Source organism: Cheilinus undulatus, linkage group 17 (assembly GCF_018320785.1).
Source record: "Cheilinus undulatus linkage group 17, ASM1832078v1, whole genome shotgun sequence".
In the NCBI taxonomy this organism is placed as follows: domain Eukaryota; kingdom Metazoa; phylum Chordata; class Actinopteri; order Labriformes; family Labridae; genus Cheilinus; species Cheilinus undulatus.
Window position 1 is genome coordinate 33,754,159 of NC_054881.1, and position 5,917 is coordinate 33,760,075.

The following is a 5,917-nucleotide window of genomic DNA, read 5'->3' on the forward strand; positions in this document are numbered from 1 at the left end:
CATAAATTGATAACAACATTACATATGACATTAAATTAACATATGAAAGTAGCTGAACTTTAAACCCCAATGTCATTTCCCTGTTTTTGCTATCATGATCCAAGATTTTAAACATTATTTTATATCCCGTCATGTTGTGACATCACTCATCAAACCCCCATAGGGTTTTTTTTTTAATAAGACTTTAAGTTACCATGTGGCCAAAAACACAGCATATTGATTACTAAGTTGCATCACAGTTAAATAAGGTGATAATAAGTCTGTGCTGTGGGGTTTTCACCTTGTTGTGGCATTCCTTTAGCTTCAAAAAGTCATTCATAGAGGTTTTATTATTCAGTTACAACTATGCACAGATTAAGCGTTTGGTTGTTTGTTGATCTCTGTTTGATTTTGGTTTAAATGGAAAGCTTTGACAACAGTACTACCTGACACAGAAGTTTGCTCTTTAGCACAGAAACTGTTTAAATTCAAAACTAAATTTAAAAGCATGTTATTGAACCAGTAAATTGATAAACCTTTGTTTGAATATTTTACATTCTAGTAAAATTAGAGGTATTGTTTCACCAAATTTCCACATTGACCAGCACGATTATTATGTCACAGCTTTTGTTATTACAGTATAGCAGAAGTTGGTAAATGTAGACTAACTATGTACACTAAGTAAAGAGTGTGCTAAAGTACATTCTAATGTGTATTTTCTGATAGACACTGATATAAAATACCACTCATACAAAAGCTTAAATTTCATTTAACTTATAAAAGAGTAGTCCATTACTAAAACTTGAACTATTGCCAGGTGATTACATCCCCCTGTGAGGTGAACAAATGCCGGACAGTATAAGTGCAGTGGTGGGGTGGTTTTGCAGAAGCATGATTAGTAGAAATCTTTTAAAAAGGGATGAACATAAGGCCCAGTGACCCTGAATTCTAACCTACTACCTCCAAAATATGGTCAGTTCATCCTTAAGTCAGGACTGACATTTGTGCAAAGTTTGAAGAACTCCCTCAATTTTCTACTTAAGAATTTACACAAGGAAAGTGCAAAAGCAAGCTGAATATTAGGCCCAATTACATTGACTTTTAAGCAATGACATCCCAATTCTATTCAGTTTAGCCTTCAGTCAGAATAGACATTGGTGCAAAGTTTGAGAAAAATCCCTCAAATTGTTCTTAAGAATTTACTTTCACAAGAAATGGGAGAACATGAGGCCCAACCACATTGCCCTTTGACCTAAAAAAATATTCACAGATAAGCGTTGAGGCTGTGTGGACATTTGAGCAAAGTTTGAGGAAAATCCCTCAAAGCATTAAGATATCTCTTTCACAACCAAAGGATGAACATAAGGCCCAACCACATTGCCTTTTGACCCAGAACTAGAAGAGTTGTTACAGACTTACACTTGCTCTTGAAATTTGAAAGTACAAATACAGATACAATACAATATTAATGGAAGGAGAATGTAATTCCTCTTGATATTTGCATTCATACGAATAGCCCAGATGAAAGAAAAACACAAAAACATTGCACCCCAGCCTTGGCTATTGCCATATAAGGTTTAACCATACAGCATCCTACATATTACACAAACTAAGATCCATAATGCCTTTTTTATTTACCAGTGAATGAATCCAGAGCTGACTAGCCACTAGGATTTTTTTTCTCTTAATCCATTTGTTCTTTTCTACTATAATTCAGATCTTCCATGCCATTGTAGTCAAACTTCTTCATGAATTTCACGTTTTAAAGGAGGGTAAAGCAGTATTAAAATTCATCTTTAGCCCATTCTGTACACATGCATTAGGTGATACTTCAGCTGTATCAGTGACACTCTAATCACACACTGCCTGATTTAGTTTGAAAATATACAGTCATGGTTTGCGTTTTACTCGAGACAAAAATAGAGGTCACTCAATGCCACAAAATTATGCCAGTCTGTTGATTTTCACTTGTTAGGGTTGTGCAGTGCAGCACGCTCACCAACATCATTCCTCACGCTGTTCTAAGTGAATGTGTGCTTTGAAATACTCTGTATTGATCCCAAAACGGCACCTCATTCTGACAATCAAAGCAAATCAGTATGAACAAGCATATGAATGAGACAAAGAATGTAGATTTAAATAGGTAATAAATTAAATGAATGAACATTATAAAGCAAAAGTCATTTTCATGCTACAAGAGAGTTTATGTAGGTTTGCATTACATTTGGACAAAGGCTCATCTTTCAATGCTTGTAGCTGATAGAATGCTATTTGTCAATAGTATTTATTTTTCAATGTAAATCCTCTTGCTTTTGCATGTATCAAGGGTAGACGGTCCCTTCCTTTTTTTATAGCCTGTTTTTTATGATTGTGTATAGGATTTTCTAATCATACTTATATAGAAAACAGGAGATGAATATACAGCTGTCAAAAGGTATGAAAACACAACTCAGACATATGGGTAACATTGTAAATAAACATGTACATAACAAAATACCTGCAATAAAATTAAAAACAAAGTGGTTTTGGTTTGAATTTTACTGCTAAAGCCTTCTCTTTTTTCAAATATACTTGTGTTATTTATAAATCACACTGTTTTTTACGGATTCAACCTCCTGTCCTGTATTGGTATACAGCTTTTAGCCTGACAATTCTTTGACTCTCCAATTAACTTTGTACTACTCTCCCACTGAGACTTATTAATTGGTGCCAAAATTGCTCAAGTTAGAAACGGAGGAATTCTTAAAGGTATAATATGCACAATTTTAAATGATAATATAATAACTTTTTAAATACAGGTCAGGCCAGGAATGGGAGCTCATGCCGGTTCGGCGCTTTGGTGCATAAACCTTGGTATTGGACTGCTCTGGCCTCCTGATGGCCATCATCCAGGCCTGCACCAGGCCTATGCCCATCTCTCCAGGTATTGGCCCAGCTGCCCCCTCCATGACACACATGGTCAACCCCAGACCTGCTCACCGGGTCCTGGGCACCCAGTAGGCAGCCAGCTGGATCAGGGCTAGGAAAAAGTGCCCATATCAAGAAGCTGACCTTTCCCATCTCTTGAGCATGACAGCATTAGACCCTACCTCTTTAAAAATGCCATATGAGTAATATAATATTGTATCATCTGCATAAAAATGAACTTTACAGTACAGTACTTTTTTTTGCAATGTTATTGATTTATATAATGTAAATAGAAGCAGACCCAAAACTGATCCCTGGAGTACTGCTTTGCTGATCAACTTGAAGGTAGACCTTAAATTACATCACAAATGCAAATGACACCATCAGCATTGAGCCTGATTATTGTACATAGTGTTTTTTTAGTGCCTTATTATTGTTTCTGCAGGGTAGGCGTTAAACACGTATTAACAACATGAATTTATTTTTCTGTGCAGCTTTTAAATACAGAGGAAAGTCTAACTCCACCTGGGTTTGTTGTTCTCAGCTCTGTGCTCACCCCAACAGGTCAGTGCTTCCATTTTCTTATGTTTCCCTCATAGGCTGAATCAGGTTTCATACATGGCTCATACAATTTGAGGACAACAAACTGACCTTCTGGACAAAAGCAAATACTTTGTGTGAATTACTTTAAGAAAAATAAGAACCAAATCATCATTGGCCAGCATATCTGAATGGAGGTCAGACCTATAATTGGTCTGAAAAACTGGTGCTGCAGTGAGACATTCACAGAACCTCTACACTAAATGTCAAACAAAAAGATAGTGTCCTCGCTGTTCCTGAAATCCAAACATTGTTGGGTATCTACAACACTGTACATCTCTACATGTGTTAACATCAGGTTGTTTTTGGAAGGTAATTAAATGTCATTGTTCCCAGCATCCCTTTGTCCAGTACATAATCCAAGGGATTAAATGTCTGCTGTCTAGACAACCTCCCTACCCTGCAGTACTTAAGAGACACAACCCCTGACAAATCTTGTGGCTGTCTGTGTAAAAGAAATGATAGAGTGAATTAACATTTCTGCTGCACTATAGAAGTTTGGAAATATATTGAATATTTGACCAAATCCAAGCCAGTGGTTGATGTGAGTGAAACATTTAGTGGTTTCATGATAATGTCTTGTGTTGCAGTGGGGTCACCATTTGTGACAAAGTAAATGGAGCTTTCTTCAGCTCAGTTGGACTTTTAGTGACTTATATATAATTTTTGATTCTAAAAACTTGGCTGGTAGAATTATTATTGTATAGAGGTGTGAATCATTGCAACAGCAACCATTTTCTGCAAGTTTCATACATATATATCAGCCCCGCATACTAAACATAGGGGTCTATTTATTTGACATGTCATTCATTTGTAATATTGCTATACATAATGATATTTTAATGGGATTAAATCTGTGGCATGTGATGTAACAGTAATGAATTTGTATTATTTTTGATTTATTGCTGTCTTAATTGTGATAAATGGAGGGGTTAGGACAGAGTTTTATTTCAAAGGACGATCTCTGTTTTTCTGAGCAGCCTCAGAACAAGACAACAACAAGGCTGTCCTGCTTGAACCAAGTTGAGTTCAGACAGCTTATATTTTCATTACAAATCAAACCTAAGACGGCGGGCTGCAATCGGTGTATCAAAGGAGGCACGAAGCAGCAGACTTTTCCCTCTCTGTTTTTCTGCAGAGCCTGTATTGCACACCACTCATGTTGCTTCAGCCAGAACAAGGGTAGTGTTTTTTTAATCTGTAAACGCTCTCATATGGTGCTGGTATACAGATTTTAAAAATGCAAAATAAGGTAGGAGGCTCGCCCTGGTGTAGTCTCTATCCAAAACATATCCACAAAGCCGAGAGAAGAGTGGAAATCCTCTATATCTCAGCTGCTAACTAACTGCTAATGCTAGCTTGTTGAGGATGTGCTGCAGGGTAGAGACTGTAAACGGGTGTGCAGGAGGAACTTCAAAATGAAATAGTAGCTTAAAGTTGACAGTATAGATCTGTGTTTGGACTTTGTATCAGTCTGAGTGGATAATTAATTAACAAATTGATGTATCAATATTAGGGCTGTAGGGATTAATCAAGTAAATTGCGATTAAGTAGGTCCACAAGTAGTGCTCTTATTTTTTAAATTGGAATAAATTGCGTTATTTATCGTCCCTTTCAAGTCAATTACCTTTAGTATAAGACAGCAGAAAAAAAAAAAAAAAATGACACAAAAACAGTTTAAAAGGTAAAATAGTGGAATTTTAAAATGTGATCAAAAGGCTGCAATTAACCAGAATTAACTACTGGAATTCTGAGATCTATTGTGATTAAAATTGTTATAATTTGAGAGCCCTAATTGGTGTACATTGATGGCCTATACTATTGTACCACCAAATGTCAAATACTATCAAATGCATTTGACCTTCTATCTCCCCAACCTCTTTGCAGAAGCTGTGGCCTCTTACAGTTCTACAGAAGTACAATTATACAGAAATTTTACCCAATTTTATATAGTTAAAAATAACTGTAATCAAAACAGATGAGTTTCAACAAAGACATGAGCTTTTCAGATCCAAATTTATTGTTTCTAACTATCTTTATTTCTGATGTAAGGATGGGCCCGTTAACATGGGTGTGAATGGGGCTTCCTTGACTTTTGGAGCCAGCCTCCAGTGGACACCTGAGGAACTACACCATTTTTAATTTATTATTCAACTCTGGAGGTTTCTACTTTGTAGAGAATTAATTTAAAAGCTCTGTTTAGTTTTGGAACCACCATGAAAAAGTTACTGGGCTTTGACAAACCCTAGCAAGCAAAGCGAGTGCTGCTGTTGCAATAAACTGAATATGCACTGACATCTCATCAGTTTCATTTGAGTATGACCAGACAATGACAATAATGCTCTTTTGTTTTATAAATTGACAGTATTTAATACCTCATGCATTCTAAGCCTGTTCATATCTACCTTAATTCCATTCACTTTTGTTTATT